Genomic DNA, 14,246 nt, shown 5'->3' with positions numbered 1-14,246 from the left:
AAATGTAACTGTGACACTGAAATATTCCAACTCTTGCATTTCAGCGAAAGAAATTCAAAAAGAACTTTGAAAAATCAAGAAAATGTAACTGTGACAAGGTAAACCACAACCAAACACTACTGAAATATTCCAACTCTTGCATTTCAATGACAGAAATTAAAAATTAACAATGAAAAATCAAGAAAAAGTAACGGAGACAAGGTAAACCACACCCAAACACTACTGAACTATTACAACTCTTGCACTTCACCGAAAGAAATTCAAAATGAACTTTGAAAAATCAAGAAAATGTAACTGTGACAAGGTAAACCCCAACCATACACTACTGAAATATTCCAACTCTTTCATTTCAACGAAAGAAATTAAAAAAGAACTTTGAAAAATCAAGAAAATGTAACTGGGATAAGGTAAATCACAACCAAACACACAACCAAACACAACTGAAATATTCAAACTCTTGCATTTCTGCGAGAGAAATTCACAATGTACTTTGAAAAATCGAGAAAATGTAACAGTGGCAAGGTAAACCACAAGCAAACGCTACTGAAATATTCCAACTCTTGCATTTCAACGAAAGAAATTCAAAATGAACTTTGAAAAATCAAGAAAATGTAACTGTGACAAGGTAAACCACAACCAAACACTACTAAAATATTCCATCTCCTTCATTTCAACGAAAGAAATTAAAAATTAACGTTGAAAAATAAAGAAAATGTATCTGTGACACGGTAAACCACAATCATACAATACTTAAATATTCCAACTCTTGCATTTCAATGAAAGAAATCCAAAATCAAATTGAAAAAATCAAGAAAATGTAACTGTGACAAGGTAAACCACAACCAAACACTACTGAAATATTCCAACTCTTGCATTTCAACGAAAGAAATACAAAGTGAACTTTGAAAAAAAAAGAAAATGTAACTGTGACAAGGTAAACCACAACCAAATACTACTGAAATATTCAACCTCTTGCATTTCAACGAAAAAAATTCAAAATGAACTTTGAAAAATCTAGAAAATGTAACTGTGACAAGTTACACCACAACAAAACACTACTTAAATATTACAACTCTTGCTTTTCTACTAAATAAATTCAAAATAAACTTTGAAAAATCATGAAAATGTAACTGTGACAAGTTAAACCACAACCAAACGCTACTGAAATATTCCAACTCTTGCATTTCAACGAAAGAAATTCCAAATAAACATTGAAGAATCATGAACATCTAACTGTGTCAAGGCATACCACAGACAAACGTTTTTTAAATAGTCCAACTCTTGCATTACAAGGATTAAAATTCAATTTGACCTTTGAATAATCAGGAAGATGTACCTGTGCAACGGTATAACATGCCCATTCAATACTGTAATAGACAATATCTTGAATTTAAAGGATAAAAAATCGAACTTAACTTAGATCTATCGGTAAAAGGTAACTTTGTTAATGAGAACCATGGCCAAACACCACTGTATTAGTCTAGCTCTGACACTTCATTGGAAGCTTAACGAAATGGGCTATGAAATTACAAGACCAAGAAACATAGTCGAGGTCAATCATAAGCAAACACTACAGTCATCGACAATAAATAGATTTTAAACGAAAACAATTCAAATGAAATTTGAAAAATCAAGAAAATGTAACTGTGACAATGAAATATTCCAACTCTTGCATTTCATCGAAAAAAATTCAAAATGAACTTTGAAAAATCAAGAGAATGTAACTCTGACAAGGTAAACCACAACCAAACACTACTGAAATATTCTAACTCTTGCATTTAAACGAAAGAAATTCAAAATAAACCTTGAAAAATCAAGAAAATGTAACTGTGACAAGGTAAACCACAACCATACACTACTGAAATATTCCAAATCTTGCATTTCAATGAAAGAAATTCAAAATGAAATTTGAAAAATCAAGAAAATGTAACTGTGACAAGGTAAACCACAACCAAACACTACCGAAATATTCCAACTCTTTTATTTCAATGAAATAAATGCAAAATTAACTTTGAAAAATCAATAAAAAATAACTTTGACATGGTAAACCATAACCAAAAACAACTGAAATATTCCAAATCTTGAATTTCAACGAAAAAAATTCAAATGATAATTTAAAAATAAAGAAAATTTAAATGTGATAGTTCAAAACAATCAACAACCCTACTGCCATAGTAAATAAATAGCCATAATACGTATTAAATAAAAAATGTACATAGATAAATCTCGAAAATCAAACAGAGTCACGGACAACCAAACCCAATAAATTTTTAAATCTACAGAATAGTGCATTATTTAGAGATAAAATCAAAATGTAATTATGAAAATCAAAAACATGTAATAGTGACAAGGTAAACCATAATCAAACACGACTGAAATATTCCAAATCTTGAATTTCAACTAAAGAAATTAAAAAAGAACTTTGAAAAATAAATAAAAATAAAAATCTAGAAAATGTAACTGGGACACTGAAATATTCCAACTATTGAATTTCCTAGAAAGAAATTAAAAAGAACTTCGAAAAATCAAAAAAATGTAACTGTGACATGATAAACCACAACCAACCCCTACTGAAATTGTCCAACTCCTGCAGTTCAACTAAAGATATTCAAAATGACCTTTGAAAAATCTAGAAAAAGTAACTGTGACAAGGTAAACCACACACAAACACTACTGAAATATTCCAACTCTTACATTTCATCGAAAGAAATTCAAAATGAACTTTGAAAAATCAAAAAAATGTAAATGTGACAAGTTAAACCACAACCAAACACTACTGAAATATTCCAACTCTTGCATTTCAACGACAAAAATTAAAAATGAACATTTAAAAATCAAGAAAATGTAACTTGGATAAGTTAAATCACCACCAAACACACAACCAAACACTACTTAAATATTCCAACTCTTGCATTTCTGCGAAAGAAATTCACAATATACTTAGAAAAATCGAGAAAATGTAACAGTGACAAGGTAAACCACAACCAAACACTCCTGAAATAATCCAACTCTTGCATTTGAACGAAAGAAATTCAAAATGAACCTTGAAAAATCAAGAAAATGTAACTGTGACAAGGTAATACATAACCAAACAGAACTGAAATATTACAACTCTAGCATTTCACCGAGATAAATTCAAAATGAACTTTGAAAAATCAAGAAAATGTAACTGTGACAAGGTAAACCACAACCACACACTACTGATATATTCAAACTTTTGGCTTTCAGCGAAAGAAATTCAAAATGAACATTGAAAAATCAAGAAAATGTAACTGTGACAAGGTAAAGCATAATCAAAAACTACCGAAATATTCTAACTCTTGCGTTTCAACGGAAGAAATTCAAAATGAACTTTGAAAAATCAAGAAAATGTAACTGTGACAAGGTAAACCACAACCAAACACTACTGAAATATTCCAACTCTTGCATTTCAGCGAAAGAAATTCAAAATGAACTTTGAAAAATCAAGAAAATGTAACTGTGACGAGGTAAACCACAACCAAACAGTACTGAAATATTCCAACTCTTGCATTTCAACGAAATAAATTAAAAATGAACTTTGAAAAATAAATAAAATGTAACTGTGACAAGGTAAACCACAACCAAACACTACTGAAATATTCCAACTCTTGAATTTCAACGAAAGAAATTCAAAATGAACTTTGAAAAATCAACAAAATGTAACTGTGACAAGGTAAACCACAACCAAACACTACTGAAATATTCCAACTCTTGCATTTCAACGAAAGAAATTCAAAATGAACTTTGAAAAATCAAGAAAATGTAACTGTGACAAGGTAAAACTGAGTCTCTCAATCCCCGTAAAGCTCTTTTAAAAGATACAAAAACTACTTATTTAACACAAAAATTTCGTTTTTAATGACCATCAAGTAAAGAAAAATCATACGGAATTAGGCAACTGAGTCTCTCAAACCCTTTAAAGCTCTTTTAAAATATACAAAAAATCACCATCAATTAAAGAAAAAACCACACGGAATCAGGCAACTGAGTCTCTCAAACCCCTTAAAGCTCTTTTAAAAGATACAAAAACTACTGATTTAACACAAAAATTTCGTTTTTAATGACCATCAAGTAAAGAAAAACCACACGGAATTAGGCAACTGAGTCTCTCAAACCCTGTAAAGCTCTTTTAAAAGATACAACAAATGACCAACAAGTAAAGAAAAAACCACACGGACTTAGGCAACTGAGTCTCTCAAACTCCTTAAAGCTCTTTTAAAAGATACAAAAAACTACTTATTTAACACAAAAATTTCGTTTTTAATGACCACCAAGTAAAGGAAAACCACACGGAATTAGGCAACGGAGTCTCTCAAACTCTGTAAAGCTTAAAATGAACTTTGAAAAATCAAGAAAATGTAACTGTGACAAGGTAAACCACAACCAAACACTACTGAAATATTCCAACTCTTGCATTTCAACGAAAGAAATTCAAAATGAACTTTTGAAAAATCAAGAAAATGTAACTGTGACAAGGTAAACCACAACCAAACACTACTGAAATATTCCAACTCTTGCATTTCAACGAAAGAAATTCAAAATGAACTTTGAAAAATCAAGAAAATGTAACTTTGACAAGGTAAACCACAACTAAACACTACTGAAATATTCCAACTCTTGCATTTCAGCGATAGAAATTCAAAATGAAGTTACAAAATCAAGAAAATGTAACTGTGACACGGTAAACCCTGGTCCTTTGGGGGGCCTAGAGACCCTTTGAGTCCCGGGGTGGTCCTTGGGAATTGGAGTGGGGGGATCAGAGCCCTATGGGGTTGTGGTAAGAAACCTCACGGGTAAACCATGACAAAGCACTACTCTCGTGGAACTCAATTCCCATTTAACTCAACCCCCGTGCAACTGAATCCCCCGTGTAACTGAACCCCTGTATAACCGAAACCCCCTTGCAACTGTATCCCCTTTAACTGAACCCTCGTAAAACAACAGAGTCCTTCAAACGGAACTTTGAAAATCAAGAGAATTTAAAAGTTACAAGGTAAACCCCGGCCCCTGTGGGAGCCTAGAGAATCTTTGAGGACTGGGGGGTTCCTTCAGGGTGGGGGTGGGGGGGATCGGAGCCCTTTGGGGTTGTGGTAAGGGACCTCACGGTTAAACCATGACAAAGCACTACTCTCGTGGAACTCTAGTCGCATTTAACTCAACCCCTGTGCCCGTGAAGCCCCCGGGGACCTGAAACGCTGTCTAACCGAACCCACCCGTACAACAGGGTCCCCGGTTACTGAACCCCCCGCAAAAAACAGAGTCCTTCACCCGGAACTTTGAAAATCAAGAGAATGTAAATTTTAAATGTAAACATCCGGCCCCGTGGGGAGCATAGCTACCATTGGAGGCCGGGGGGGTTCCTGGCGGGTGGGGGGGGGGGGATCGGAGCCCAGCGAAGCCCTTTGGGGTTGTGGTAAGGGACCTCACGGCTAAACCATGACAAAGCACTACTCTCGTGGAACTCAATTCCCATTTAACTCAACCCCCGTGCCCCTGACTCCCCCGTGTACCTGACCCCCGGTCTAACCGAAACCCCCCGTGCGAGTTTATCCCCTGTAACTGCACCCGCGTGCAACTCACCCCTCCAAGCAACCTGTCCCCCACAAAACACTTTTCAGCCATTTCTTTTTAAATTGACAATATTTTTCAAACGTTACTTATGCATTATACAGACCACATCGGCGAGGTAAAGCTAGGTCAAGTCACAATGTCATTCTATCGTTACTTTTCAATTAAGGTATTGAATACTTTCTAGCAATGTCTCTATTTATGCAGAGTTTCAGGTAGCTATGGCTAAGTTTGCTAAAAGAGCAGTTATTTTCTCTCGAAAATACACAAATTCAGAAAAAATAACTGACCCCCCCCGGTACCGTAACACCTGTATAACCGCACACCCGGCCCAATGAAACCCCCCTGGCCCAGTAGCCCAGTCAGAACGAAAAACTCTCAACAATAACCAACCTACAAAACAAACTCCTAAAACAAAAAACCCTGTCAAAGAAAACGCATGTAACTGAACCCTCGTGCAACTCAACTCCCTCAAAACACTTTTCAGCCCATTTCTTGTTATTTTTTTTTATTTCTAAACTATTTAAAATTGACAACACTGTGCAAACCAAAACAATTTTCGGTTTTGTTGTTAAAATTATCCAATCGCTAATTACCCTTTTTTTTCTCCACCTTCAAATGTTCCTTTAGTCATTGTCAGATAGCTATAACTTACATGTTATTAACACTTTTTACAATTTTTTATTTGAATTTGTATTTTTTTTTTTTTTTTGCCAGAAGAAAGATCATTGATAAATGTTTATTTTTTTTTTTAAACTTGTATTTTTTAAAGGAAGCCCAAAACAATTTGCAGAAACCCGTCTGGTAAGGTAAGTATCGTTCGTAGTAATAGGTGACTGGCCCTGGTAACCCAATGTACCGGTTAAACTACACGCATATCCATGCCTCAGGCCTGTGAAAGTGCATGTATATTTTCAATCTTATATGGCCTTACTACTGATATGCACCTCTACGGAAACACCAGAAAATCAATGATAAAAAGCAGTCTCAGCAGGTCACGTTTTGGTACAATTAACTATTATTGGATCACTTCTCTGGCTTCCATATCTAGTAATAAAATTACGTCAGTTGAACCTTTAGATTTATTTTATACAAAATGGTTTGAAAAAAAGAAAGAAGAAAAACATACAGTGGCAACATCGTTCTTTGCTTGATATTAAATTAAAAAAAACAAGTTTTTTCAACTAAAAGTAAGGAGGAAATTACGTATATGAGGGGGTTCACCCCCTAGTCCATAACTCACTCTTTACGCTAAAGTTCGAATTTTCTTCGAATAAGAAATTCCTGAATCGCAAAGGCCATTTAATTAGAATAGATAGCTCGTTTGAAAGTACTAAAGAAAACTTTAGCGTAAAGAGCGATGTATTGACAAGGGGACGAACCCCCTCATATACGTAATAATTTCTGTTCGCTTTAAGTTTTAATGTTCCTCCTTACTTTCAGTTGAAAAAACTTATTTTTTTATTTCATATCTGATCGTTTTTTAAATAATGCTGGGAAATCCGGCGCCCCCTTCATAGAAATGTCCCTTCCCCCAGGGATACATCCTCCATGTAAAGATCTTCCCACGTAACCCCCTCCTCCGAGCTCCCCCTCCTGCCATAAAAAAATCTCTCCTGAAAACATCTGTATGCTTCCCAATGAACCAATATTATATGTAAACCATGGGAAAAGTTCATAACTTGCAGCCCTTCTCCCGGGAGCTGTCGGGGACTAAGTCGTCCTCAAAGACATATTCATCAGATTTTTGACTATGCTGAACAAAATGACTATCTCAAAATTTTGATTGGGTGACTTTTGGAAAAAATGAGTGTGGGAGGGGGCCAAGTTGCCCTCCAATTTTTTTGGTCACTTAAAAAGGGCATTAGAATTTTTGATATCCGTTTGAATGAGTCTTCTCATGATATTCTAGGACTAATGGATCGATACGATCACCCCTGAAAAAAAGAATAATAAAAAAAAAAATTAATAAACACGCATCCGTGATCTTTCTTCTGGCAAAAAATACAAAATTCCACATTTTTGCAGATAGGAGCTTCAAACATCTACAGTAGAGTTTTCTGTTACGCTGAATATCATGGTTTGATTTTCATTGAGATACTGTCACTTTTAGGGGTTATTTCTCCCTTTTTTCGAAAATAAGGCAATTTTTTTAGGCTCGTAACTTTTGATGGGCTAGACTAAATTTGATGAAACTTGTATATTTGAAATCACCATAAAAATCCAATTCTTTTGATTTATCTACTGGCATCAAAATTCCGTTTTTTAGAGTTTTGGTTACTATTGAGTCGGGTTGCTCCTTACTTACAGTTCGTTACCACGAACTGTTTGATTAAATAAAAAACAAGTTTTTTCAACTAAAAGTAAGGAGCAGCATTAACACTTAAAACGAACAGAAATTATTATGTATATGAGGGGGGTTGCCCCCTTCTCAATATCTCGCTTTTTCCACTAAAGTTTGACTTTTTATTGCAATTATTTAAGAATGTCTCCTGAAACACAAGGGCCGTTTATTTGGATAATAAGATTTTTAAAAAGTTCTAAAAAACTTTAGCTTTAAGAGAGACATGTTGAGGAGGGAGCAATCCCCCTCATATACATAATAATTTCTGTCCGTTTTAAGTTTTAATGTTGCTCCTTACTTTCAATTGAAAAAACTTGTTATTTAATTTTATTTCTGATCGTTTTTTAAATAGTATTTGGGAAACCGAGCTTTCCCTCCATCGAAAATTACCTTCACCCACAAAAAATTATTCCATGTAAAGATCTCCCAACGTAGCCTTCTGCAGAAAAATCCCATCCTTTTGCTCTACTGGGCAAAGTTCGTAGCTTGCAGTCCTTCCCCTGGGGACAGTGGGAGACTAAGTCATCCTCAATGAGATACTTCTTAGATCTTTCGACTATATTGAACAAAATGGCTATCTTAAAATTTTGATCGGGCGACTTAGGAGAAAAAAAGGCGTGGGAGGGTGGTTAGTTGCCCTCCAATATTTTTGGTCGCTTAAAAAGGACACTAGAACTTTTGATTTCCGGTCAAATGACCCCTTTTTTGATCTTCTAGGACAACTGGTTCGGTACAATCACCCCTAGGGAAATTCACAAGAAAAAACAACTAACAAACAAAAAAATAAACACGCCTCCGTGTTCTTTCTTCTGGCAAAAAATTTTAAAGTCTGCATTCTTGTACATAGTAGATTGGAACCTCTACAGTAGAGTTTTCTAATATGCTGAATCTTATGGTGTGATTTTCATTAAGATCATTTGATTTTTTAGAGGGTGTTTCCCCGTTTTTCCAAATTGGGCAGAATTTCTCAGGCTCGTAAATTTTAACAGGTAACAATAAACTTGATAAATTTTATATACTTTGAATAAGCATCAAAACCCGATTCTTTTGATGCATCTATTGTTATCAAGACTCTGTTTCTTAGAGTTTCGGTTACTATTGAGCCGCATCGCTCCTTACTTACAGTTCGTTACCAAGAATTGTTTGATTCTACACCATATATTCTACACAGGGATGCAGATCCAGTATTTTAATTGGGGGGGGCGGGGCAAGAGGGGTCCCGCAGCATAAGTTATTAGTTATAAACGCAGCATTAATGTCATTATCAGCACTCGATTTATAAATAATCACGGAAGTCACTGCAGCATCTACACTATTTTGCAGTGATCTGGAAACAGTAGACTTATTTTCCAAAATGGGGAGGGTGGCTGTAAGCCTCCTCAATAAGGTCTTAAACCATAAAAAAATTATTTAATATCTTAGAATTTACATTCTCTGGAATTTTTCTAAACTAAAGAACGTAAATACCAAAAAATACAGTTTTTTTTTCGGAAAAATTGCATCTTACTTTTAATCTAATCACTTTTGACTCAAAAATAGCCCTAGTACGTCTAATTTCTGATTGAATGAGTCCAGTTTCAAGTCCCTACTACAACCACCCATTTTAGACGAAGCACTCCAAAGAAAATAATATATAGAGGCCACATCGTTCTTTAATCAATCGCCCCCAACCAAGTACACTTAGATTAAGCCCAAAATAAGGCCGTTTTATTATTCTAGCCAACGAGCGACGAGCCTGTCGACAGGCACAAAAAGGGAGAAACAAAGCGTAGCGTGTGCTCTGTGGTGATAATTTATGAAAATGAATGTGGATTGGCTTTCCTCAAGTCTTTCATGACGTGTAGTTCATTGGAAGAACAATATTTTAAATGTTGTCTCTTGTCTCAATGCATCTTTGGTGACAGAGAGTAGACTTAAAAATACTAGATACATTCTCTGTGTGGTATTAATCGGATAAGCAACACAAAAGGAAAAGGCGGTGATAGTCCTTGTCTCCTGACTCCATTAAAAGTAGAAAGACATGATGTTGAAGATTTTGATTAATGGATCCGCACATTTGTTAAAAGTTTCGGTACTTGGGCATTATATGGGCCTTTCTAAAACGTCAAGTTTGGTTAATGCTAATGAAATAAAATAGGATGAATAAATAATAGTTTATAAACAAATTGGGGCTATTTATTTGCACATTAGGGGAGGTGGGGGTAAAGCAATGCACATATTAAATACGTAACCTAACCTCGGTACCTCCCCCCCTAAACCCCAAAAAACAACAGTTTAAATATCGTATACGCAATGAAAACCATGCTATGCATTCGATTACTTTATAGCAGTGTCTTGAATTAACCCGTCAAAAAGGGGTTTTCGGGACTGGTTTCCTTGTAACTGCCCATATAATGCCCAAGTACTAAAGTTTCTGTTAAAGCTAATTATAATAAAGTAAAGATACTTCAAGCTAGGATTTTTCATTTTCTCATATTTAAAGGGCTTCAAACGAATGGTCCTTTTTCCTTCAAAACATTTGAAAGAAGTTGAAGGATTTCCTTCCTGCTTCAATCCTGCTGCATTTAAACTTGAAAGATGAGTCTTACTTACATTACGACACAAAACTTCGAGTACAGCAGCTAGACATGTTGACTTGAAACATTTAACAAAAAGCCCCATGTTTTATAACTTTCTGTCGCTAAAGTGCCTAGATGGTTTCTTCAAGCCTCTTCCCCAAAAATTTAATTTTTTACAATCACATTTCTAAAATTCTGAAACATACAGCCTAAGCTGACAAAACAAACAGATATTTTAACAAACAAATATTTTTCAATTAATAATCTTCAATTTTGCTACCAAATGTTACGGAGGAGTGAAGGTGTGAGCTGTTGACTGCAGCGAGCAAGGGAGTGGAGGGTGGTGATGTAGGTGATTATATTTTCATCCGATGTGATTAGATTTTAAAAACAAAAAAAGTCATTACGTAAAAACTGTGGGCACTAGGAAAAATCTAATTATATTATTAGTTTAGCACATTAAATGGCGTCAGACAATTTTTCAAGGAGCCGAATTTTCTTTTACTTGGGAAATATGCTCAAGATATAGCATGTATCAGTCTTATGATACCCCTTATACTGAATACAAAAACATAACAATAACTCATCATCCCTGTTTCAACCAGGGTTTCCATGTAAACTAGTTCAATAGTTTTTATTGTCCAAAAATAATTGTGCAAAAAAAAAGGATTGTAAATAAGAAATGAACGTAGCTTTGATTTCTGGATATAAAACTAGAAAGAAAGCTGTAAGAGAAAAAAAAAAAAATCCAAATTTGGATTTTGCAAATTTTGCAAAATAAAAACTTAAAATAATTATTATGAAACAATTTGGGGGACACAAAAGTCCTAATTGTGTCTCGTGAGCAACAATTTTCGATTTAACATCTTAAATTAGGTATTCTTTTCTCAGACCACACTACCTTACTACCATGAACAAATAAACGTTCAAATGGGGATAAATCCATTTATTTAGACAGTGAAAAACGGGTACGAAAGTCTAGATATTTCGGTTACATATACAGCGACCGTCTAACATATCTAACATATTTATACAAATAAAATAATTAACTTTCGGGTCATTCACAAAATAATGAACTTCAGCGTTAGTGAGTAGATTTATTTTCAGAGAGAATTCAATGACAAAGTTCATTCAAAGTCTAGATGTAAATTTTCGTTTTTAATCTTGCCTAAATACAAAATAAATTTCCAATGAAGGTGGCAATGTCTACTGTGTCTTCTAATTGCAAACGAAATGTTGAGTGTATAGATGTTTACTGGTTTGGTCTCATTTCCCCATATATACCACGTATTTTCGTCAAGACTTTCAATTTACATCAAGACTGAATGATTTTTGTCATTTAACTCTCTCCGAAGAAAAAAAAAATCTAGTGAATAACCCGGAAGTTCATTTTTTGTTTATGACCCAAAAAAAGAATAATTTTGTTTGTATAAATATGTTAGTTACAATTTTAATACTTTAGTATTTCTACTGATGACGGTTGCTGTATATGTGATTGAAATATCTAGACTTTCGTACCTGTTTTTCATTGTCTAAATAAACGGATTTATCCCCATTTGAACGTTTGTTTGTTCGAGCACAATTTTTATGGCTGTCATTGATTTTTCTTTTTTTTTGTGAGAAAATGGTAAATGTCTAGTATGTATTTTTATACGGAGAGCGTTGACATTCGGCTGGATTAACGATATATTTGAAAAAAAAGCGTAAAATCATACCTGGGACCATTAAAAGGTATTGCAATGGCCCCAAATTTTATTATTCACGTTTTCATTATCAAGATCTTGCTTGGCAAGATCAAGTAATCAGATTCCGATCAAGATCTTGATCTTGATCTTCCGATCAAGATCTTGGCAAGATCAAGATCTTGCATTATCAAGATCATGTAATAAAAAGGAGGAGGGAGTAAAATTAGGTACTTTTTTTACGTTTTTACGTTACGTAAAAGCGACGTTTTTTCGTTGGCATGGTCCACCCTTAACGGTTTTATTCATGTAGTGAACAATTTCTCGTACTAGTGCAAAATCAATTTACGGTAGGAAGGTAGGAGGTATGAACGTTAAGCCCTGCCTCAATTGGTGTAGTGGCTTGTTTTAAATAGCGAATAAAGGTAATGAGGATCCTTTTTATTTCGGCAATGACGTGAATTTCGCGAATGGCACCACTAACGTTAGTTTAGAACACTGTTCTATTGTTCTTATTCATCTCCGTATTAAAGCAAAGTTTATTCATTTTCCAAGGTCTAGCTGAGCTGAAATTTTAAATAAGGATGGATTCCTGACAAAAATACACAATAAAAACATAAATCAATTAATTTTAATCAGTCAACTCGCTAAGCCTAGTTAGCGCACAACCTGCTGCACCAGCTTTGATTCAGTAGCGCCAATAGGGGGGGGGGGCGGAAACCCTCTAGATTTAAAAAAAATCCATTTTTTGGTTTTTAGTTTTAAAAGGCACTTTTTTGGTATTTTCTTAGGGCGAAAAACGAAAAAAAGCAAAAAATACCCCATAGATTTGGAAATTATAATTGTCCCCAGCCCCACGAACATTTTTATGAATAGTTGCCACTGCTCTAACTTCCAGGTTACAAATTTTGATCGGCTATTGGTTCTGAAGGGGAGGTCTTTTCACAACCCGTGTTCGAAGACGGGTTGTTCACGACTCAGCGGGTTGGAACACGGGTTGTTCTCGTCTAGTGCATCAAGCGTTTTCACAAAGCGGGTTCTCGAGGAAAACACGGGGTTGAAACTTCGAACCCGCTGATGCTTGACTAAAAACTTGAAACTAGACGAGAACAACCCGTGTTCGATCCCGCTGTCCTGAAAACGCGGCCAAGGTTCAAGGTAGGATTAGGTTCAATCAAATGTTTTCTTTTTCTTTCGGCCTTTCTTAAGTGGTAAAAATAGATCGATGCGAAGATAGATGATTTGGATGTGTAAATATTTTCCAAAATTGGGCAAACAAATTAGAACGTTCGATTTGGTATTCGATTTGAGGCGTAGAAGATATCGAAACCTAAATTTTGAGCAGAAAGCAAGTTAAACTTTGTTTAATGGTTCAGGTTCAGGTTCTTTTATTTATAAACTAAATACAACTACAATATGGGTATGCCCGGCTGAGAGTCTAGCTCGTATTACCAGGCAACCGATAACAAATAACAGGAGATTGTTGCCACCACTCTTGAATTAAGGAATTTTTTTAAGTTTTAACTTTACTCATGACTTTCAAGTGATCTTGTTTTTATTAGCGTTAGCTTGGAATATATTTATAATAATTTAATGTTCAGACTTCAAATAGTTACAATTAAGGAAACAACGTGTCTTCGCTAATTAATGTGCCAGTGGAAACTAGCCGATTTGAGGTCGTATACACCTATGAAAGCCAATGTCAAACCATTTGGCCTAAATCTCTATCTCCCATTTTCTATCTACAAGCCTGACATATCTGTTAAAAAGAACTAGAATAGTCGCAGCCTACCTACTTAATCATCCTATAGTCGTTGTAATGAAAGAAAACTATATAACAAAGACGATATTTATCATCTTCTTTTTCTTGGACTGGAGCGTTGCATGGAAATCGGAACAGAAAGAGAAAGCCAACTAATAGGGCGCAGGCGTGCTTTCGAGCGTCACTTACAAGAGGAAATAAAGACTATATTGACTTTTCAGTGCGGACAACTTGTCCAAAAAACTAATAAGATATGCTGAGTTGACATGCTCTAAGTGTTGTTGACGTTTGATACTAATATGCTAATGTTT

The 14,246-nt window shown here is 34.8% G+C and overlaps 1 protein-coding gene across 2 annotated transcripts in view; it reads right to left on the bottom strand.

Moving 5' to 3' along the window:
• Window positions 1–14,026, bottom strand: part of LOC148942788 (uncharacterized) — a 115,550-nt gene extending 101,524 nt beyond the window's left edge. Inside the window, exon 1 of one of the 2 annotated variants that reach the window (XM_089102521.1) lies at window positions 13,966–14,026. The gene's annotated coding sequence lies outside the window, so the exon portion shown is untranslated. The remainder of the gene's footprint in view (window positions 1–13,965) is intronic. The other variant, XM_089102523.1, reaches the window with a different exon arrangement.
• Window positions 14,027–14,246: the final 220 nt, after the last annotated feature.

This window comes from Artemia sp. Qi Xiang Cuo, chromosome 16 (genome assembly GCF_049724085.1).
Source record: "Artemia sp. Qi Xiang Cuo chromosome 16, ASM4972408v1, whole genome shotgun sequence".
NCBI classification, from domain to species: Eukaryota; Metazoa; Arthropoda; class Branchiopoda; order Anostraca; family Artemiidae; genus Artemia; species Artemia sp. Qi Xiang Cuo.
The sequence above is the reverse complement of the archived record's forward strand: the minus strand, read 5'-3'. Positions and strand labels throughout refer to the sequence as shown.